The sequence below is a fragment of the Myotis daubentonii genome, chromosome 3 (genome assembly GCF_963259705.1).
Source record: "Myotis daubentonii chromosome 3, mMyoDau2.1, whole genome shotgun sequence".
NCBI lineage: Eukaryota > Metazoa > Chordata > Mammalia > Chiroptera > Vespertilionidae > Myotis > Myotis daubentonii.
The window spans coordinates 189043551-189067947 of NC_081842.1; positions in this window are offsets into that span (position 1 = coordinate 189043551).

Below are 24397 nucleotides of genomic sequence, written 5' to 3' on the forward strand. Positions count from 1 at the left end.
GATTGTTGTGTTTTCATTGTCGTTTGTTGCCATGATGCTTTTTATTTCTTCTTTGATCCCTCTGGTAACCCAGTCATTGTTTAATAGCATGCTATTTAGCCTCCAGGTGTTTGATTTTTTTGATTGTTTTTATTATAGTTGATTTCTAGTTTTATCCCATTGTGATCTGAGAAGATGCTTGATATGATTTCTATCTTCTTGAATTTGAAGAGACTTTGCCTGTGACCCAATATATGGTCTATCTTTGAAAATGACCCATGTGGCCCTAGCTGGTTTGGCTCAGTGGATAGAGCGTTGTCCTGAAGACTGAAGGGTTTCAGGTTTGATTCTGGCCAAGGGCACATATCCGGGTTGTGGGCTTGGTCCCCAGAGTGGGGCGTGCAGGAGGCAGCCGATCAATGATTCTCTCTCATCATTGATGTTTCTGTTTCTCTCCCTCTCCCTTCCTCTCTGAAATCAATAAAAAATATTTTAAAAAGAAAGAAAAAGAAAATGACCCACATGCACTTGAGAAGAATGTATATTCCGTGGCTTTGGGGTGAAATGTTCTGAAGATGTCAATTAATTCCATCTGACCTAGTGAGTCATTTAGGATCGATGTTTCTTTGCTGATTTTTTGTTTAGAGGATTTGTCCAATGGTGCTAGTGGGGTATTAAAGTCCCCTAAAATAATTGTATTGCTGTCAATCTCTCCCTTGCTATCCCCCAGAAGTTTTTTTATGTATTTGGGTGCTCATGTACTGGGTGTGTTTATGTTTACCAGAGTTATTTCTTCTTGTTGGATTGTTCCCTTTAGTATTATGAAGTGGCCTTCCTTATCTCTTGTTATGTCCTTCACTTTGAGGTCTAATTTGTCAGATATAAGTATTGCTACCCCAGCTTTTTTTTTTTCATTTCCATTCACCTAAAAAATCTTTTTCCATCCCTTCACCATCAGTCTGTGTGAGTCCTTTTTTCTGAGGTGGGTTTCCTGGAGACAGCAGATATATGGGTCATGTTTTCTTATCCACTCAGCTACCCTATGTCTTTTGATTGGGGCATTTAATCCATTTACATTTAAAGTTATTATTGATAGGTACTTGTTTGTTGCCATTTTTATTCTTTATGCCTGTTTTCCTTCTTCACTTCCTACTTCTTCTTTTTACAGAAGACACTTTAGCATTTCTTGCATTGCTGGTTTGGTGGTAATAAACTCCCTTAGTCCTTTTTTGTCTGTGAAGCTCCTGATTTCACCCTCAATTTTGATTGATAGCCTTGCTGTGTAGTATTCTTGGATTCAGACCCTTCCTTTGCATGACTTTGTATATTTCCTTCCATTCCCTTCTGGCCTGATGTGTTTCTGTTGAGAAATCAGTCACTAGTTTGATGGGGGATCCTTTGTAGGTAACTTTCTATCTCTTGCTGGCTGCTTTTAAGATTCTTACTTTGTTGTTGGTGTTTGACAATTTAATTATAATATGCCTTGGCACTGGTCTTTTGGGCTTCATTTTGTTTGGGACTCTGTGAGCTTCTTTGATTTGTGTGAGTTTTTTCTTCCCTATATCAGGGAAGTTTTTCTGTCATTATTTCTTCAAACAGGTTTTCTATTCCTTGCTCTCCTTCTGGCACCCCTATTATGCGGATGTTTCATTTCGTGTTGTCCCAAAGTTCCCTTAGGCTCTTCTCCTGTTTTTTAATTTTTTTCTAGATGCTGCTCTGCTTGGGTATTTTTTCCTACCTTGGCTTCTAGCGCACTGATGCAGTCCTCTGCTTCTTCTAGTCTACTGTTGATGCTTTCTATTGTGTTCTTTATAGCAGAGATGTCATTTTTCATTTCTTCTTGGTTCTTCATTTCCTTTTGGTTCTTACACATATTGTTGAATTTGTCTTCCATTCTTTTCAGCAACCTCATGACCATTTCTCTGAATTCTTTCTCTGACATATTGTTTGCCTCCATTTCATTTACTTCCTTTTCTGGTGATGCTTCCTTTTCTTTCATATGTGGGCTGTTCCTTTGTCTCCTATGATCTCTCTTCTCTGGGTGTCTGGTTATGTAGCTCTCTCTCTCCTTTCCCTAGGTGAAATCTGACCTTTCCGTGAGAAGGTGCAGGGCTCATTAGAGCCTGCGTATTTGCACTGCTTGAGATCCAGTGTTTCTGGGTTCGCAGCTGGTCCCTGGGTATTGTGATTGTAGAGTCCCTGGATTTATAGGCTTTTGATAATAGCCACTCCCCCCTTCAAGATGGCTTGGTCTCCGCGACCAAGCTGGTGGCTCTGGGAGGGATTTCAGCAGCAGTGGAGGCTGCCCGGTCAGGGGAGCCTGGTCCGGCAGTCCCCAACAGTCCTTTGGAGTACAGCTGTCCCTTCATCCACAAATATACACTCCCCGTACATCTACACACTCTCCTTTTATTCTCTCACTCACACACTATCTTGCAGTCTGCCTTCCCGTCGGCAGCCATCTTCCTACCCCCATGACTTCTTTGATCTATCAATTTTTCAAGAGGCATATACTGATATGTTTTTGTTTTGTTTTGTTAACATATATTTATTTTCCATTATTTTATTTTTAAACTTTTTGTATTATATTGTTTTAAATGTGACTCTTTAAAATAACTACATTGTGTGTGGATATGCTTGTATACACACATATATATTATTGTATACATATATGTACAACCTGTATGTTGTTAGATTTCTTTCACCCATTTTGAAAGTCTCTGTCATTTAATAGCAGAGTTTAACCCATTCACATTTATTGTGATTTTGATATATTTGGATTCTCCCCTGCTTTCTGTTTGACCAAGTTTTCTTTATTTCTATTTTATTTTTTTAAATATGTGGTTTTTTTATTTTTAGGGAGATGGGAAGGGAGAGAGAGACAGAGAGAAAGAGCACGCACAAGAGAGAGAGAAAGGGAGAAGGAAACATCTATGAGAGAAAAACATAGATTGGCTGCCCCTTGCATGGCCCCCACCAGAGGTTGAGCCCACAACCCAGGCATGTGCCCTGACTGGGAACTGAACTGTTGACCTCTTGGTGTATGGGTTGATGGTCAACCACTGAGCCCACCAGCCCAGCTCTATTGTGTTTTTATTTTTGGCAAGTTATATGTACTATTTCTAGTTTTCTAGTGATCTAAATTTTTAAAAAAATATATATTTTTATTGATTTCAGAGAGGAAGGGAAAGGGAGAGAGAGAGAGAAATATCAGTGATGAAAGAGACTCATTGATTGGCTGCCTCCTGCATGCCCCCAACTAGGGATTGAGCCTGCAACCCGGGCATGTGCCCTTGACTGGAATCAAACCTGGGACCCTTTAGTCCGCAGTTCGACGCTCTATCCACTGAGCCAAACCAGCTAGGGCAGTGATGGCGAACCTTTTGAGCTCGGTGTGTCAGCATTTTGAAAATCCCTAGCGTAACTCTGGTGCCATGTCACATATAGAAATTTTTTGATATTTGCAACCATAGTAAAACAAAGATTTATATTTTTGATATTTATTTTATATATTTAAATGCCATTTAACAAAGAAAAATCAACCAAAAAAATGAGTTCGCGTGTCACCTCTGGCACGCGTGTCATAGGTTCGCCATCACTGAGCTAGTGCATGATCTAAATTTTTAATGAACTTACTTAAACACCTTTTCTTCTAATATTATTTTAAATTTCCTCCTGTCTTTCATATTTTGTTGAAAGCTCTGTTTTAGGTATTATTAGTTTACTTCATTTATATACTTTTTATATTAATCATTTCTTAAAAATTGTATGAATATTTATAGATTTATAATTATTTATTATTCAGAATCTTAGACATTTTCTAGTTTCCTTAAAAAATCCTATGACATTCACTTTTTGAATTCCTTTTTTGTTTTTTCTGCAGTGCATAAATTATTTCTTCAGTAAAAGTGATTGAGTAGTAAATTTCCTTTGTCCATTATCAGAAAATATCTTGGATTTGCTTTCATGCTTGATAGTTTGGCTGACATAGAATTGCAGGTTCAAAATAATCCAAAAGCACTGAGAATTTTGATTTTATTTTTGTAATTTAAAAATGTTACCAGGATGTGTGTCTTTTTATTATTTCCTGCTTACTACTTGTGGGCCTTTTTATAGTTTGAGACTCAGATCTCTCTAGCTCTCAAAATATTTTTAAATAATATCTTTAAATTTTCATTACCTCTAGTGTCTGTTATCTCAGTCTAGGACTCCTATAAGTTTTAGGTCTTTAATCTTCTCACATTTTATATCTCTTTGTGTTTTCACTCTACCATCTAGAGAATTTTCTTGACTATCTTCATGTTTTTAATTTTCAAGAATGATTTCTTTTTATTTGATTGCTTCTTTTCCATAGAAATGCACTCTTAATTTATAAAAGCAAATTTCTTTGGGCTTTCTCTGAGGATACAACCTAGATTCTTTTGAAGTTTCCTTCTGTTTTCTACATTATCTCCATTTCCTCTAAGGTAAATTATTTTGGTTTTTCATCTTGTTGTTTTCATACTCTTGATTTGCCTCAAAGGTGTTCCATGATGGTTATTTCAGGTTTGTAAATTTAAAATTAGGTTGATTAATATATTCAAGAGACTGGTGTGAGTTTCTTTCATGGCTGTGTAGACGTGCTTCCAGGATGGCCCTTTTCCTGGAAGGGAGGCCACCTGCAGCTCTGTGTAAGTGAGAGGATGCAGGGGGCTTGCTCACTGTGGGATTCTCTTTAGGAGGAATGAGGGGACTGCACACAAGCAGGCTGGGAACCCTCTGAATTGCTGAGGTAACAAAGACTTTATTCTACTAGTATATGTAAGTACTTTAATATATTTCATTCCTGAGCACGAATGCCTCATCATCTTCTCTTTCTTTTCCCCCTTCTAATCTCATTACAGAGATTTAGTTGTTTTGCTTCTCTGACCCCAGCACCTACATAGTCATCCTCCCCTGTCAGGTATCTTGTGCCACATAACAAAACTTCCCACAACAAAGTGCCTTAAAACAACAGACTTCTTATTTCTTGTGATTCTATAGGTTGCCTGGGCTCATTCTTCATAAGGCATTGGCTGGCCCACTTATGTTGCTGCATTCATCTGGCAGGTGGGCTAGGTTGGAAGGCCCAAGAAGGCTTCAGTGCATCTGCTAAGCACCTAGTTTCTCCACCAGGTGGCCTCTTTCTCCACATGCTTTTCATCCTCCAGAGCCTCCTTCTCCAGAACAGTGTGGGCTTCCTTACGGAGAGGTAGATAGGTTCCAAAGGGGAGTATTCCCAGCAGACAAGCCCCCAAATTGCATCATTCTTGATAATGTCCCGTTAGCCAACAATATTGGCCAATGGCCAACACTAATGTTCCATTGGCCAAAGTCGATGTGCAGGGAACTCCACAAGGATGTGAATACTGAGAGGGTGGTTCATTGCCACCAACATAAGTTGACCACACCTCCTAAGGTAGATTTTCCATTTTGTTTAGAAAGTGGTCTACCAGGCTTCCATATCAGGGAATAAAACTAAAGATGTTGGGAGAGGAAGGGACTGGCTAGCTATTTGTTCACTCCACAGTTCTTTACCTGATGGTCGCACCTTGGTCTGCTCCCTGCTCCCTGTACTTGGAGTCTCCCCAAGGCTCTATTGAAAAAGACTGTTTTATCTCTTTAGTCAATTTCTCCTGTGCTGATTTAACCACTCTGCTTGTCTCCATAAATCTGACTCTATCTGCTTTTTATCTTCTAGAAAATCTTCAATTTTTTCTAATCTGCTGATGCCATGATTTCTCATTTTCTTGGGCTGATATGGCTGTATTATTATTTTTTATGTATTATTTTTATATATCTTCCTATAATTTTAATGACCTATAATTTGTATGACCCCATATATCTTTGATGAATAAGGGGAGGAAATTTTGAACCACCAGAACAAGTAAAAATGTTTAAGGTATATTCATATTGCAAAAAGGAAAAAGAAAGTAGTGAGAGTCCTCTCACCATGGGTGTGCACTCACACGGCAGAAATGTGAAGAAGAGAAGTGGTGGGTAGACCAGATGACAGTTCTGCTCTTTGCTAGGTCCAAGATGCTGGAGATACTGTTGTTTCAGCCTCTTCTTCTCAGGAATTAGGTCGATGTGTTAATGATGATCTTTTCAATTCAAGCCCCTGTGGAGACCAGGGCTGACACCTTTGGAGCTTAGGAAACAAGGCACAGAGATGGTAGCATCGGTCACCCCGCAAATCAGCAGCAGAACTGGGGTTTGAACCTGGGCCTCCTGGCACCTAATTCTGCCATTTTTCCATCACACCCTTCCCTGCATCTTGTCCCACTTGGCACCTCTTACCACCCCTCAGAGAAACCTGGAATCTTACTGTCTGGACTGGACCCACGCAGTACCCCCACCCCAGGATACCCAGAGATGAAGGATTTGAGGCTAAAGTTGCCCCAAATGAGACATGTCTATCTGGCCCCTCCTCCCAAAAGGTGATTGTTTGAGCTGCAGGTAACAGCCGCGTTTGAATCATAAACTCTCCTTCTCCCTCCAGCACCCTCTCACCCCCACTTGGTTATCTATTTACCTATCTTTTTACACGAGTCCTTTCCCCCCAATGAATTACGTCTGTAAGGCAGTAAAATGTTATGTATTTGCAAGGCCCATAATCTTTAAAAGCCCAGTGATGCCAGCTCCAGACAGCAGTGAGCTCCCTCCAGTATGTTAATAGATAGTATTAGGGCAATAATGAAAACACTTGAGACAAGTAAGCTCCTATCAAAAGCTGAGTAATAGGGCTTTGCTGAGTGAATCACAATGCAGAAGAGATTAAGACGTCTGCCGTTGTGCTGTGTCTATTCAGACTAACAGCTGCTCTGTTTCTGATTAAAATGGGGTTGGGGAGACCTTTCGAGCAAGTCCCCTTTTTATCCTGCACTGTCCTCACCCTGTCCACCTCCACCTCCACACACAGGCACCTTCCTTTGCACTTAGCTACAGCCACACACACACATACACACACACACACACACACACACACGAGTAACAACGCACATATTGCATCATTATATACACACAGAGCTACAGTCGTGCACACACAGCCATCGGCACTGACACACAGGCACAGTGATGCATCTAAGCACGTACACACAACCCCATCCTCATGCTCAGGCACGCAGGCACACAAGGAACACATTCTCTCACACACTCAAGGCCTCAGCCAGTCACTCACACACATTAAATTACAATCTGTCGCAAAACAGTCTCAGAGATGCATTAAATTGAATTGTGATGTGTCACACAAACACTCTTCACACGCAGTCACAACCAGATACTCAGAGACAATCTAACCAGAGTCAAAGACCCACACATACATGGCTGCTCACACCCACATAGAGCCCTAGCAAGTCCTTCACACTGCGATCCCAGCTAGTCAGTGTCCAGATCCCACACAGCCCGGCACTGGCAGACCGTCACAAACGCTCCCACACATACACGGCCACAGTCATAAATACTCACACATCATGTGCTCACACACAACCACAGCCCAGGCACATATGAAGTGACACTTTTACACACACACACACACACACACACACACACACACCTGCAAACCCCCGGTCCCAGGTGTAAACATGGTACAAGTCACAGATTTATCTGGGCATACACAGGCAGAGACACTGCTCTGCACAGCCCTCCAGCTAGTGGCCCAAGATGCAGATTTGACTAGAAGCCTGAGGGATGGTGCCGAGCTGGTTCAGCGGCCTCATGAGAAAAGAAATCCTCAGGGTCAGGCATCAGGTCCCCCATCCTCCAAACCCGGCAAGGCTAGTGTGAAGGGGGAGCTGGAATCATTTCTGTGGTACCTGAGTGTAGACCTCCGACCTTGAGTAGAACTGCTGATTTCGATGGAGGAAAAGTCAGAGCTGTCCAAAGGTAAAATAGCCTTTAGGGGGTAGTGAGCGCTCCATCAGCGGGGGTGTCCAGGTGGATCCTGGAACACCCCACACAAGGGAAGCAGAACTGGGACAAGACTGGCATGGGAGCAGGTTCAGAACAAGCTACAGGTGTCCAGGAGCGCTATTGGGGTCTGCAGCCCGCCTTCAGGGGCCTGCATGGATGGCTGCCTTAAAGGGTCAGGGCTTAAGCAGACCCTAAGGGTCATATCCAGAAGGTGATCCAAAAACAAGAGAATTAAGAAGTGAGATCAGAATACAGAAACTCAAAACCTATATGGTTCAGAAGCGCCCTTTAGAAATGGCAGCATCTATTTAGACTAACAGCTGCTCCGTTTCTGATTAAAATGGCTTTGGGGAGACCTGTGGTAGGGGGAGGTTGGAGGTGGTCATCAGGGTTCCAGGAGCTTATCTGGGCACTTAAAATAGCACAAAAGTCAACCATCCATTGTGTCTCTCCCTTATTAGACGGACAGCATCTACAGGAAAGACCATGTCTTATGCCTTGGGGTTCTCCCCTCTATGCTTTGCACGGTGCCTGGCACATGAAACATTCTCAGCAGCTTTTGTAGCATTTGCATCCTGCCTCTGACTCTGAATTTATGGTCTGAATTTGACCTTCAGGCCCTACTTGGCCTCTAAAGACCCCTCCCCCTATAGCTGCCCTCACCTGATTTACCTGCAGTAGGCCTCCCAGCTTCTAGGACCAATCTGTCTGACCTGAGGCTGAAATTGTAGGGCTTCCAACCTGGCTTTGAGATACTTGACACCAAGCCTCCTTACCTGCTGCTGAACTGGCATGGCTTCAGTTGCTATCCATGAGGCTAGCACTCCAGTTCTATAATTCACATTTTCTTTGGCCAGTGCTCAATCTTCATCTCACCTGAGCAGGCACTACCCTTCAGGCAGATGATTACTTCCTCCTCCCTGAGACACTTTCTTCATTCGTCTCCTAGGGCCCCACAGTGGCCTGGCTGTTCTCTTCCCTGCGACTCCCCTGCTCAGTCTTCACTATTGGTTCCCCCCATTTCCCCAACTTCTTAATGTTGCACTGCTCCAGTTACTGGTCCTTACATTTCTTCTCATTGCCTACCCTCACTTCCCAAGGGGTCTCCTCCTAGCTCATGGCTTTAGGTACTGTCTTTCTGCTGATGGCTCTCAAGTCTCAAGTGTATTTCTTCAGCTCAGACCTCTGCCCTGAACTCCAGACTTGTGTATTCACCTGCTCACTCAACATTTCCACCTGGGTGTCTATTACACATCTCAACTTTAAACAAATTCCTGATTACCATCGCCAACCTCCTCCCGCCACAGTCTACTCAAACTTGATAAATGGTAACTCTATAAATAGTAAGATACAATTACTTAGACCAAAGACCATGGAGTCATCCCTCAATTCCTGCTCAAACAGTCTGAACCACCCTCGTCTCTCGCCTGGATCACTGCAATGGCCTCAAACTGGTCTCCCTGCTTCTGCCTCTGCCCTCACTTCACTTGCCCAGTTCTTGCCCACCCTCTCTTCTGACATGCCAGCCATAGACAGAGGGCCTTGACCCATCAGTGCCTTTCCCCTCTTCCCCCCATGTCATCCCTAACCTCATGTTCCCATTAGCCTGGCTCCCTTTCCTACTATATTAGACTTCCAGGTGGTGATGTCATCTGAGAAGCCACAGACACAGCACTTCTGTCCCTGCCTTCTCTGTCTTTTCCATCTGTCCCCTGTCACTGTAGTTCCAGCATCATTGTGCCTCCACTTAGCAGTCCTGTGCTAAGAAAGACCAGGCCTAGATCTAGTGCCTGGACCAATACCTTGGACTCCAGAGCCTTCCAGGAGTTCAAGGGCAGGTGGATGGGAGCACTGAGAAATTGGGACATTTCTTTTGTGGTAGGTCCTTACATTCCCCATGTCCTTTAACCTTCACAGGAATCTTGTGAGGCATGAGTAGGCTCCCCTTCCTCCAGGTGAGGGGAAGGAGAAAAGAGAACTCTCTGGACCCCAGCCTCACAGCTGGTCAGGATGTGAACCTAAGTCGTCTGACCCTCCTGCTTCTTCCCCTGCTGTGGTCCTTAGAGATCAAGTCCCCTTCCTCCCTGCCCTTCCCACCTCCCACTTCCCATTTACGAAAAAGGCACTGAAATCAGAGGTGGGAGTTTTGTCCAAGGTCACAGGGTGAGTCTGGTGGAGTCCCCAGGTCTACAGGCTGTGTTGTTCTCCAGAGAACCCAGAGGCAGGAGGAGTACACATCCCAAGGCCAGGCCCTCCTCCCTGGTGGCGCAGCTCCTGACTCCCTGAGGTCCAGAGCCCTAAATAGAACAAGCCATGCTGTCTCCCTTCTCGGGGAGGGGAAGGCAGCTGTGGCAGTGGTGGCGGGCGGAGAGAAATTTCCCCTTTCTGTAGATTGGATCAGTCACTCTCGGAATTGATGGCAACGGCTTCATCACGAAGATCTAATGCTTTAATTATGTTGTGACATGACCTGACATGGGGGTGGCATTTGATGGATTTTCTGGTGTCATCAGCATGGCCCTGACATAGGAGAGTGGCAGAAGGCAGGCGGTGGGGGAAGAGGAAGGGCTCCCAGTGGGAGATGTGTCCTCTGAGCCCCCCTCCATCTTTCCCTGCTCCTTTTCCCCCAGGGCAGGTCTGTGGCCATGGGGACTGGGGATCGGGGGTGGGGGGTGGGAGGAGGAGCAGCTTCTGTGCAGAGAGGGTTGGTGTGGCCTTCTGGGATGGACTGGACCCTGGGAGGAGGCTCAGTGCGAGTGTGTGTGTGAGTGTGAGTGTGAGTGTGAGTGTGTGTGTGTGTGTATGTGTGTATGCATATGTGAGCACGTGCCTGGATGCACAGGGGCAGGTTTGAGCAGGTGAGAGGAATCAGATCCATGATGTAGAAGCAACAGCTGAATTGCTGTCTGGCCTGCAGGTCCAGGAGGTGAAGGGCAGGGGTGAGGCACTGGGTTGGTCTGCAGGTCCTGGGCTGACAGCAGGAGGAGCAAGCACATGCCTTCATACAGCCTTTGGGGGCAGGGCTGGGACCAGCAGAGGGAAGTTCCGGGAGGTAAGTGTGGCTCTACACATGCCTGACCATGGACCTAGCAGCCCTGGGGGACAGCGAGCGAGCTGCCAAGCTGATTCGGAGAGGATTCCTTTCCTTGGGGGACACTTGATGACTGATGACCTCCGGGGCCAGCATATTCTGTATCTGTGGGGGAGCTGGTGAGCGTGCTTATCTCCCTCTCCAGGGTTTTGCAGGGTCCCGGGTAAGGAAAGAGTGAGAGGCAAACTGCTCCCACCAGCCCAAGCTGCTTGCCAGTATGATGGCATGCACAGCCCCTCCGCTGTCCCCTGTCCCCATCCCATTCCTGGGGCAAGCCCCCCTCGATAAGCTGGGCAGGCTCCAGGGAGTCCCATTCCTGAGCCAGCTGGAGTGAGAGTGGGGCTCGAGGGGCAGGGGTGGGGATGCCTGTTGGTGGGGCCCCCTTTGGGTCAGGCACTGTGCGGGTCCCTCGCAGGGTCCGTATGACCACCTGTAACCAGGATTGAACTGTTGTCCCCAACTTACAGTGGAGGACAGCAAAGCACAGAACACGAAGTTTCCTGCCAAGGCTGCATGGCTAGGAAGGAGTGAGTTGGATTCAATTTGCAAATGTTTGCCGAGTGACTCCTGTATGCCAGGCCCTGCGGGAGAAGCTGCAGATACAAACTGCAATCCCTGACCTCCAGAAGCACAGCGCATGCCCACAGCCCTCTCTCTCATTCAGATGTCACTGCTTTCTCCACTGCTCCACTCCGCCTTTGCAGGGAGCCTGGGCTCAGCAGCCTGGAGCGGTGTCAGGAGACGGGGTCTGGTTCTGGCTTTTTTAGTCACCAGCCCTGGTCTTTGGGGAGAGAAGAGCCTGAGAAATATGAGAGTGGAAGAGACTTTCAAATTATGTTCAGTGCTGTCCTCTTCACTGCACCCCACCCACCCTCATGGTGCAAAAGGAGAAACTGAGGCCTAGGGAGAAGGGATGGGCATGTTAGCACAGGAGCCAGGATTAGGACCCTGGGCCCCTGACACCTGGGTTAAGTCTTGACCATGTCTGCATCCAGGGGCAGTGCTGCCCATCACGTCATGAAAGCCTTCCGGGACAGCCTTGAACTTCTCCTGGAAAGATAAGTTAAAGAAAGGCCAGCTAGAGAGGAAGTCCCAAGGCCTGGGACGATTCTCACTGCCTCGGGAAAGCTCTGCAAGTCCATGTCCAGCCCTCAACCTCGCTGACCCAGCTTCCATGATGGATGTAGAGGCCTGACCAGCTAGGTCTGAGGTTGGTTGCTCCCTGGACTGTGACACCACTCCAGGCTGCTGAGCCCAGGCTCCCAGCAGGGACATCAAGGTGAGGAGAAGACAGGAGCCGTGGCTTAGCTGTTCTCTGAAATCCCTGCGCAACTGGATGCTCTGAACTGATGCTGTAGGAAGACGTGCGAAGGGCCTCACAGATAGAGGGCACAGCACATTGTGGGCCTGGGCATGTACAGAAGCAGGTGCTCACGTGTGCTGCCTGGAGCCTGCTGTCCAGGGTGGTGGTTAAGACTTGTCAGCAGCCCCACGAGTGTGGACTTGAGGGTCTGCACAGGTGAGGGTTTCTGAACAAGAGCTGGGTCGGAGAGGAGGCACATGGACTCCCAGAGGGCTCGGTGTCTGGATGTAACCAGATATTTCACGGTGAGTGTGGTGCTGTCATATGCCTAGGTGTGCCCTCCTGGCTGACCACCACCCAGGGCTTAGTTGTGGTCCAGTATTGTTGGGTATCCGTGTGGAAGGTCGTACCAGGTGCAGCGGTGTCTGGCCAGGCTGCTGTGGGCGCCTGTTCTGTCTGAGCCTCCCGTGGGTCTAGCTGTGTGTGCCAGCCTGCATCTGTGTCTGGACACAGCTGTGTGCTTATGAATATAGCTCCAGGCATAGTCATGGCCCCCAACGTAGCTCGATGCCGCACGGTAGCCACATTTGCTGGGATTATGTGGTCCTATTTGAGGCTGTCTCTGGGGTAGCCTTAGCCCCATGGCCTGGGGCTCTGCGCTGCTAGAGCTCGGTAGCAGGTGGCCCCCCTTCACAAGAGGCACTATGCATCTCCCTAGACCTTCACTGCCAGCTGGTTCCCAGTGTGGGCAGGATAGGCTGGGAACCGGTACAAAGATCCCCTCGGGCAGGCCCAACTGCCTCTGCCTCGAGGTCCCTGGGAAGTCCCCGGGCTTCTCTCAGAGTTTGTGCCCAGGGGGAAGGAGAAGGATGTCATTAAAATCCTCCGTACAAGTCTCATGGGAGGAGTCCATAGAGATGTCTCTTCCAATGGCCTCATTTGACAAACAGAGAAACTGAGGTTCAGACAGGAAGTGAAATGCCCTAGACCAAACCCCGGGACTATATCCCAAGGCTGAGATAAAGCTGATGACATTAATGTGCAAATCGTACTTCAGAGTTTCCATCTCAGGCCTTATTCAAGTGCCCATTTGACAGATGGGTATTGACAGTATGTATGGGAGCTACCCTGGCCTGGGATTTTGGTCCTGATTCCATCACTTACCCTATGTGTGACCTTGGGTCATTCACACTCTTCTCTGGGATTCTTCTTCTCATCTGTAAACTAAGAGAATTGATGTGTTTGCTCTTCAAGCCCTCTGTTTCAGCATGGACCTTCTGGCTCCCAGAGGTAGGAGGTCAGTGCAAATCTGGGCAGCTGTGTGCACCTGCTGGGTGATCGTTACTTGGGGCTTAACTATGGCGGGTGCTAAGTGTAGCCCAGAGGTCAGAAGGAAGGCAGGCCCCTAATCCCTCCTCAGCGCCCCCTCCTTCCAGCCCAGCAGCTGACCCCATCCTCTCAGGGCCATTAGGTGTCAGCGGTCCTCCCTGAATCTGTCTTGCAATTTCCTGAGGTCACATGCCATGTCCATGCCAGGCAGGTGCTGTGCTGGAGACTGTCCTCTCCATTCCCTTATTTAGTCCTGGTAGGAACCCCATTTTACAGATGAGGAAACTGAGGTTCGGTGGAGTTAAGGAATAATTATGGCTACTGTTTTTGAGCCTTCCTTGGATGAATGCTGGACACTCACTGAGGTGAGTGGAGAATGACTAGTCCAGCTTCTAAAATATCCCTTCAAATAGTGCCAAGACCTGCATGGAATCTGCCAACCTGATTTAGACAGCAATTTGCATACAATTTACCCAGAAAGCTGCACTGTGAAAAATATAATTACTTTTTAAATATTCTTGCTCTGATGTGAATGCTTGCCGCCCGGTAATGAATTACTTGCTTAATGAAGATAAACCTGAATTGGAGATGCACTTCGGAGAGCTGCCGGGCCAGCTGACTTGATGCCATCATTTGCAGCTGTTAATCTCTGAAACTGATGCCCTTGTTGGTGGGATCATAAACTGAGGGGAACGTCTCTGAGTTCCAGGGCCTTCAGCAGTAACGTACTGTGGGCCCCGGTGGAGTGGCTTAGCCTCTCTGTGTCTCGGTTTCCTCACCTGTAACAGGGTATGGGGGTAAGATAGAATCATTGTAATGTAGGCATGGAATGGGTCTTTGTTCAAAAATGACTGAACATGTACAGTGTGTCAGGCGAGAGCCCAAGGAAGGAAGTGATTTTTCAAAAACAGGGACTGAGGGGCCTCTGAACTAGAACTAGTAGCCACGCTTTGCTCCTAGATGCCGCACCTGGACCCCTTCTCCTAAATGGCCTCCAAGCTACCCCAGCAGCTGGAGGCGGAAGCAGAAGCCAGGCTGGATGGAGTCACACACCCCTAGGAAACAAACAAACCTGTGGGCAGGTGTGGCCACTGGAAACTGCCTGTTCTTGTACACCTAGTGCTGACCACTTCTGGGACCAATCAAACTAGAGGCCAAGACCCTTCTAGCTCTCTTTTTCCAGCATTTTCTCAACACCTACACCCAGGTCAGGGCTGGGGGGTTCCAGGGAAACTTGCAAACAATTTAGTAAACATTTATTTACCACCTTATATGACAAGGTGATCTAGTCTCTATGGACATAATTGTAAATAAGACCGAGAAGGTCACTGCCACATAGACCTGAAATTCTAGGAAGGTGTGGCAATCATGTAAAAATAATGAGTAAACTAAAGATAAAACTGATGTCAACTAGTGATAAATGCTATAACCTTTCAAAATGGATAATATGATATAGAGTGTCTATATTACAGACCCATTGAGAATATTATTTTGATTTATTGGTTTAAAAAAATACCCTCCTCTGAAGGTGACACTCAGCTGAAAATCTAAATGACATTAAGGAATCATCCCTGTAAATATCAGGAATGTGGCTCAAAGTGGAGATCTGAAAGGCAGGCAGGAGCCAGATCCTAAAGGGCCCTATAGATTATGGAAGGGACTTTGGATTTTATGGTTAGTGTAAGGGAAAGCCATTGGGGGTTTTCATGAGGGGAGTGATATAATTTAGTGACACTTAAAAAGATCATTCTATAAGAAAAAATGGAAAATCTGGAGAGCTCTATATCTATTAAAGAAATTGAATTTATAATGTAAAAATTTTCCATCCAGATGGCTTCACTGGTAAATTCTATCAAATATTTAAGGAATAAATAATACCAATCTTTCACAAACTTTTTCAGAAAATAGAAGACCAGGAAACATACCTCAACTCATTTTATGAGCCCAGCATAATCTTCCTGCTGGTATTTATTTCTGTACAACTATTCCAAAAGGTAGTAGCTTAAAACAATCATTTCTCACTATTATATTTTATGATTCTAGGGGTAGGATTTTGGACAGACCACACTGGGGATGGCTTATCTATGTCCCACAATGTCTGAGGCCTCAGCTGGTGACTCAAAGGCCTGGCGGCCATAACAATTGGGAGCTGGCTGGGAATCTTCGTCTCCATCTCCACAGGACCTCTTGGTTAGCTTAGGTTCCTTCATAGCATGGTGGCCTCAGGCTGGTTGGATTTCCACATGGCAGCTCAGAGCTCTAAGTGCAAGCATTCCAAGTGGCCCGAGAAGAAGCTGCAAAGGGTCTTATAATCTAGCTTTAGAAAGGCATGCCTATTGGTCAAGCAAGTCATCGAGGCAGCTCAGATTCAAAGAGAAGAGAATGAGACTCTACCTCTCAATGGGAAAGTAGCCAAGAATTTGCAGCAATCTTTAACACACCTCTGATGCCAAAACCTGACAAAGACATTTATAAGAGAAGAAAATTATAGCTCAATATCACTCATGAACACAGATGCAAAAATCCTTAACAAAATATTATCAAATCAAGTTTTAGAAATATATAAGTAAGAGAATACATTATTGCAAAGTGTGGTTTATTCGAAGAATGTAATGTTTAACATTTAAAAAAACCAGTCAATTTAATTCATCACATCAATAGAATAAAGGAGTAAAGCCATAAGATCATTTCAATAGATGGGGAAAAAAGAGCATTTGACAAAATTCAACACCTACTCATATTTTAAAAACAAAACAAAACAAAAAAAACCTTTCAGGAAACTGGGAATAGAAGGAAACATTCTCAGCCTGATAAAAGGCATCTATGGAAAAATTACAGTTAATACCATACTTAATAGTGAAAGAATGAATGCTCTTCTCATCAGGAACAAGGCAAAGATGCTTGTTCTCATCACTTCTATTCAACATTGTACAGGAAATCCTAGCCAGTGCAATAGGTAAGAAAAGGAAATAAAAGTATAAAGACTGGAAAGTAACAAGTAAAACTGCTTTTATTTGTGGACCTTAAGGAACCCTCAAAACTAGCAAGAGAATTTCACATATTTCCAGGATACAAAGTCAATATACAAAGATCAATTGTATTTCTGTATATTGGCAGTAAGCCATTAGAAAGGAGAAATTTTTAAAAATGTATTTATACTAGCATAAAATATTTAGAAATAGATTTAGAAAAAGATATGCAAGACCACTATATTGAACACTATGAACCAATGTTGCAATAAAGAAGACCTAAACAAATGGACTGATAGACTATATTCATGGATTGGAAAACTCAATATTGTTAAGATGTATGTTATGCCTATATTGATATATTTTCAAAGCAATCTCAATCAAAATACCAGCAAATGTGTGTGTATGTGAGACAAGTTCATTCTAAAATATATGGGAAACATGCAAAGGAATTAGAATAGCCAAGACAATTTGGAAAAAGAACCAAGTTGAAAGACTCAACTTAGCTAATCTAAAGACATACTTTCAGATCAGTCTTTTAAAGGAGTAAAAGTGGGTGCAGAGAAAAACCAGTTAGGATGTATTTGGTGTGAACCAGATGAGAGATGATGGGAACTCAAACTGTGGTAACAGCTATAAAGATAAAGAGAAATGAATTGCTTAGGCTGTATTTTGAAGATAGAAGCAGTGAGATTTGCCACTGAGTGTAGGTGAGGGGTGAGAGAAAGGGAAGAATCAAATGTGATTTTGGCTTGAGCAACTGGGTAATAATGGTGTGACTTACCAAAATGGGGAAATTTGTGAAGAATGGATTAGGATGAGGAGAATCAAGTCTCTGTTTTATATGTATCAAGTCTGATACATGGGAGGTGTCAAGCAGGCTGTTGACTATATGGGTTTGAAGTTATAAAGAGAGATCAGATTGGTGATATGAATTCTGGAGCCAGTGTGCAGATGATGTAAAAGCCATGGGACGGGTGAGATCACTTAGCAAGGGAGCGGAGATAAAAGAGAAGAGGGCCAGGGATTGCCTCCGGGAGCACTCTCACTTTTAGAGTGAAGACAAGTGGTTGGGTCTAATACAGGAGCCAGGAAAGACAGGTGGGAGGATAGCCAAGAGAATGGGGTATAGAGAAAGTTGTGGGGATCAGGGAGGGGAGACTGGCGACATGGGAGGGGAGTAGCTCCCACTGCCCAATGTCTTCCAGGTGCCAGGCACTACAGTAGGAGCTTTACTTGCACTCCCTTAGGGCAACATTGTGAAGCAGGTATTATTATTCTACTAGGGGCCCAGTGCACAAATTCGTGCACCTTGAAAGAAACTGTGGGCTGCAAGGCTGCGGTGGGCACAGGGGCAGGTCTTGGCCCATCCTCTGCGCCCCTGCCTGGCCCTCTCTCCATGGCCCCCAGTCCCCTGTCTGCCGCCACCACTACAATGCACTGACACTGATGGAGCTGCCCCATTCACACCTGCTGACTGTGCAGAGCGATTGGGAACAGCGCCATCAGTGGGTAAGAGCAGCAGCTGCTGCCCTGATTGCCCCTCAGGAGCAGGGGGAGGTGAAGCCTCAGGGGCGATTGGGGCCAGCAGCTGCTGCTCCCGCCCACTGACGGCGCTGGCAGCAGGTGCAAGTTGTGTCTCTGGCGCCGGTAGTGGGTGTGAGCAGGGCCATCACCAGCAGCGAGTGCGAGAGGTGGCTGCCGGCCCTGATCGCCCCTCAGGAGCAGGGGGAGGTGGAGAAGCTCTGAGGGGCAATCAGGGTGGCAGCCGTTGCTCGCACCTGCTGACAGTGCCAAGTGATCGGGGCCAGTGCCGGGCACCAGCAGCAGGTGTGAGCACTGGGCAGGACCACTGCGTGCAGGAGCAAAGAATTTTCAGTAACTACCAGAGGCTTGTCCCGATGACAGCACCCAGCACCCTGCCTTGGTCTGGCACCCCTGCTCACCTGCTCCACCATACCACCACGGCTGACGCCTGCCATGTTCTGCGCTCTGCTGCCTGCTGCCGACACCTGCCATGTTCCGCACGTGCCCCCTGGTGGTCAGCGCATGTCATAGCGACTGGTTGTTTAGTTGTTCAGTTGTTTCGCCATTTGGTCTATTTGCATATTAGGGTTTTATATAGATAGATTACAGAGATGATAAAACTGAGACTCAGATGGATGAAGTGATTGTCCCAATCCTATAACCAGCAAGCAGAGAGCCTGGTTTTGCAGCCAGACCTGTCTTTGGAATTATTTCCGCCATCCCATGCTCCTACTTTCTATCAGTGTCTCTATCAGAAGAAGGTATAGGATGGGGGGGGGGGACCCTAAACAGTCTCTCATCTGTACAATTTCACCTTTCGGGGTTACGAGGATAAAATGAGATAATCCATGTTAAGTACTTGGTTGTGCTTAACTGAGTAGGCTCTCAGTAAACAATCCCCATGTGACTATGTGTACAGAGTACAGAGTAGTCTGATGGGAGTGGATGGAGGAGGGTGCAGGGGGCTGGGCAGGCTTCCAGACGGAGGTGCAGTGTGAGCTGAGGACTCAGTGGCTCCAAGCACTGAGCTGTGATAACGTTTTCAGGAGCTCATGGGAGAAAGGAGGAAAAGAAGGACGATGCAATGGGTTTTACGTGAAGGATTACCCTTCATCCCGAGATTATGTTCTTCCTACTTTGTTGGTGTTAAAGCATTTTTTAATGAAATTGTGGTGGATAGAGGATAGTATTCATATTTTAAATAGCCTTACTAACAAAATGGAAACTTGTCATTCCCCAAACTTTCTTCTGAGTTTTTAACTGGTTCATGAAATTCAGAAATATGAGACCCACTGAGAGCTGGAGCAGGGCAGGCATTCTAGGCAGAGGGACCTGCATGCACAGAAGACACAGGTGCAGGCAACACCAAACTGCAACTCAGTAGCAAAAGTAGCAGGAGCAGCTGAGGGAGGGGTTCCTAGTGGGTCTGAACCAGGGACCAGGAGGCCAAGTCCTGGGGTGGGGGTGGTCACCCTGCTGAAATCCCTGTCCTCAGGCTTCCAGAGGCTCAGAGTGACAGGGGAACGCCCTCTGACCTGAGACTGCTCCCCAGGGCACCCCAGGGCCACCATGCGATATGTGTACACATGCATGGATTCTCAGTGAGGAAAGGCGGCCAGGAATGGGGAAGCGAAGGATTGAAGGGACTAATCAATTTTGAAGAGACATACAGGATGGAAATAGAGATTAGGAAAGGCACTGGGGAGAAAAAGAAGGAGAATCACAGGATGAACTGAGTGTGAGGAGCAGTGTCTGCAGGTCTGGGCACATGTGCGTGTGTGTGTGTGTGTGTGTGTGTGTGTGTGTGTGTGTCCGTCCTTGAGATCATGTGTGTCTGTGTGCCTGTACATTTGCATCCTACAGACTGTGTGCTGGTTTCCAGATCATCAGTGTAGGCAGAAGAGGGAGGGATAGCTCCGCTGGCTGTGTTGGCCTTCGGCCGGCGGCGTTTCAGTGTATCTTAGGGTGCTCAGTGTGCTGTGTGGTCCTGCCAGGTGAGAGTGTATTGTGTGTATGTGGGTATGTGAGCTAGGGGAGAGGTGTCTACTGTGCGGCTGAGTGTGTGTCTGCATGTCCCTGGGTTGCATCTGTCGAGCCTGGGTTGTGTCCCTGTGTTGTGTGTCTGTGTGTCTGTGGAGGAGTCTGTGCTGAGTGTGCCTGGATGGCACTGAGCATTTGCTGGAGCTCAGCCCCTCACTCCCTGCTCTTCTGATGCCCAGGCCACAATTCCTGTTTATTTTCTTTTAAATGCATATTTTTATTTATTTCAGAGAGAAGGGAAAGGGAGAGAGAGAGAGAGAGATAGGAACATCAGTGATAAGAGAGAATCATAGATCCGCTGCCTCCTGCATGCCCCCCACTGGGGTTTGAGCTTGCAACCCACAACCCGGGCATGTGCCCCAACCAGGAATCGAACCACGACCTCCTGGTTCATAAGTCGACGCTCAATCACTGAGCCACGCCAGCCGGGCTTCCTGTTTCTTTTCATGTTGCCTGTCTGTCCCACACCTGGCTGTCCCTGGCTGTCCAGGGATCACGGCTCTGGCACATGACACTGGGGTGGAGATGGGGAGAGGGCAAAGTCCTTGGTCCTCTGCTCGTGTCGTCCCAGGCTCTTGTCAGCCTCGAGGCCCTCAGGCTCAGGTCCTGGTTCTGACCTGAGGTGGGAGAGGTCTTGTGGGTCAGGGATGGCCCTTCAAAGCCCCTGCTCCCAGTTTGGTCTTGTAGAGATTCGGTGTGCCTCTCCGCACACCTCTGCCTCCCACCCCAGTGTCTCTTTCAGAGGCTGGTCTTGGGCTCCAGGCTTCTTACCCACCCATGAACCACACTGTCAAACACCCCCCCCCCCGTCCCCCAATGGCCTACCTCCTCTCCCATGCCACCCTCCAGCCTCAGGTCCCTCCTCCAGGCCTCTGGGATGGGCTGGGTCGTGGGAAGCAAGCCTCTCCCCACTTCCCTGCCCTTGCCACTGGGCCTCTCAGCCCCTGCCCAGGAGCCTGCCAGGGGAATTGAGCACAGAAGAAAAATGGGGGAGGGTAGGCGGATGTGCATGTGTGTGTGAGGGTGCCCCTATGGGTGTGTGTTGGTGTGAGTTGGAGGAGGAGTGGTGCATCTGTGAGCAAATGGTATGCAGTGTTGGAGAGCCCCTGAAAGTGCTGATGCACGAGGCCTGTGCAAGACAGACCGTGTGTGGGAGCGAGGCATGACTGCAAGCTCACATTTATCAAGTGCTCACTGTTGGCCAAGCAGGATGCTAAGTGCTTTACTCTGGTTCTCTCACTTAGTATGTGTGACAGCACATGAAGGGGCAAGAGAGACAGGGCAGAGAAGGGCAGGTCAGGGGCCTGCTGCCTGGAAGCCCTGGCAAGTATTCCCTCACCCTCATCCCAACAGTGCCACCCCAAGGCAGGTCTCAGTTTGGGAAGCGGCCTCTTAGCCCCTCACCATATGGCGACTGGCAGGAGGAGGGAGCAGGCTATTCCCTGGGCTCCCAGGCCACCTTCCCGCCCTGCCCTCAGCCCCAGGATGAGCTGTTTCCCTTCCTGGGCCAAGGGCAGCCTCATTCTTTTGTCCTGGCTGTGCTTAGTTCAGGGCCCAGCACTCAGTAGGTGTTTTATCAGTCCCAGTTCCTCAGCAGAGGGCGAGGCAGACCCTACATTGGTTCAGCCCTCTGTAAATCTCACAAGGGGGAAATGAGATCTCCCTGCCCCACCCACTCCAGGGTCAGCAGCCAGGCCCCAGAAATGAAAGAAGCAACGGCTGGGGGGCTTGAGGGAGAGTGGCTGCTGAGCCCCACCAGGGTCTCGGAGGCCCACCTCTGACACCCATTGCTTTACCTCACTCCAATTGTTTTTGGGCTTTAGGTAATGAAGGTGCTTAGAAGTGAAGAAGAGGGTCTCTTTTCACCCAGGTGATCCCGTTGCAGGGGCCTGATGGCAAGGATGCCATAGGTTCTAGAAGAAGAGTGACAAGGAAGGAAAGGAGGAAGGGAGGCCATGGACTTGAATGGAGACCCTCCTGTCCCCTTGCAGCAACTAACCCTGTGGGGGCAGAACGGAGTCATGGTCATCCTCTCTTATCACAGTGCATCCACTACATACCCTCCCTGCCCGTTAGTCATTGGGTAGCTGTCTGGGTTATCAGATCACCTGTCGATGTATCACTGTGCTTGTGTTCAAGCAACCCTCATTTTACTTAATAAGGGTCCCCAAGTGCAAGACTCGTGATGATGCTGGCAATTCAGATACACCAAAGAGCAGCTGTATAGCGCTTTCTTTAAATGAAAAGGTGAGTACAGTACAATAAGATCTTTTGAAAGAGACCACATTTACATAACATACTAGTATATTGCAGCATATTATTATAATTGTTCTATTTTATTATTGTTATTTTTAATCTCTTATTGTGCTTAATTTATAAATTAAACTTTATCATACTAGTAAGTACGTACGTATAGGAAAAATATAGTATATACAGGGTTCAGTACTATCTGTGGTTTCAGGAATGGATACTCCCATGGAAATGGGGACTATTGTACTCACTCACTCAAGAACCCTGAGCAACAACAGTGGGGAGGGCTTCCAGGAGGAGTGGCCTGGGGGAAAGAGCTTCTGGAACAGCATGTCTGGAGGCCAAATAGATGTTCAAGAGAGCACATCACCTCTCGCCCCTCCTCATGATTGCAATGGCAGCAATAGCCATAATTACTGGAAATTTTCCCAAAATACTATTATTAGCTATTATTTATTATTTGGAGAGAAATACATTATTCCCACATGAGGAAACTGAGGTTCAACAAGGCAAAGGCACTTGCCCAAGGCCATATGTAGAAGCAGTACTGCGATTTAAAACTAGGCTTTTGGCTTCAAGTCTCATGTACTTGTTACCTTACCTCCCAAACCTCAAGCCCACCCCAGGTCTTGGAGCCTGTGACACTACCACATATGCCAGGTATTTGGGCTCAAAACCTCAGTCATTGTCCATGTCCTCTCCCCTCTCCCCATCACCATTCCCAGGCCATCACCAGATCCTGAGTATCCCTTCTACCTTAGGGCTGAAATCGGACCACCTCCATCACTTGTCAGCTGTGTGAACTTGGGCAGGTGCCTCAGTTTTCTCTGCTGTACTGAGAGGGTGATGATAGCCTTAGAGGATTGTGGTGTGAATTCAACAAGTGAATGCATATAATGTCTGGCAGAATAGTCACTCAGGAAACATGAGCTGTTTTTATTTCCACTAAACTATATGCTTCTCCAGATCAGAGCTGTGCTTATAATCGTCCTTCACAAGAACCTGTCACTCCTGCCTCACACCTTGCAGTTCCAGCTTCTTGCCACAGGGATGAGCATGTGACTCAAGCAGAGCAAATCAGAGTCCTTCCTTGAGATTTTTTATCTATGAATGCTGGATGAGAAGATGCTTCTCTTTCCTCTGGGGTCCAGAAAGGTGCAAGCCTGGAACTTTGTGTGGCCATGACTTACTCTCCTCCCACTATGGAGGACATCCATCCACAAGGGGCAGACTGGGACCTACACCCAGAGGAAACATCTGCTAAGGGTCAGATACTCTACTGAAATTTTAAACTTTTCATATTTTAATTATTTATGTCTTAGATAAGTAACATTTAAATGGTTAAGACATCAAAACAATACATACAGGTTTAAATAAGAAGGCTCAGTTTTGCCGAAACCGGTTTGGCTCAGTGGATAGAGCATCGGCCTGCGGACTGAAGGGTCCCGGGTTTGATTCTGGTCAAGGGCATGTACCTGGGTTGCGGGCACATCCCCAGTGGGGGATGTGCAGGAGGCGGCTGATCGATGTTTCTCTCTCATCGATGTTTCTGACTCTCTATCTCTCTCCCTTCCTCTTTGTAAAAAATCAATAAAATATATTAAAAAAAAGAAAAAAAAGAAGAAGGCTCAGTTTTATTCCTGTTTCTGTCAATCCCATTACCCATCTCTCACTACATGGGTAATCACTTTAAAAAGTTTCTTATGGCTCCTTTCAATGTTCTTTATGGAAATATAAGAAAACACACACACACACACACACACACACACACACACACACATTCATATTTCTCCCTCTTTCTTAAAAAGGAAAGAATTATATCTATACACCTTTTTTATTTTCATTTGACATGTATACCCTGGGGTCTTTCCATAAAGTACTCTGTGACCTTTCTCATTCTTTTTTTTACAGCTGTGTAACATTTCATTGTGTGGATGAATTATACAGTTTCTAATGATGAACACCAGGGTAATTTCCAAT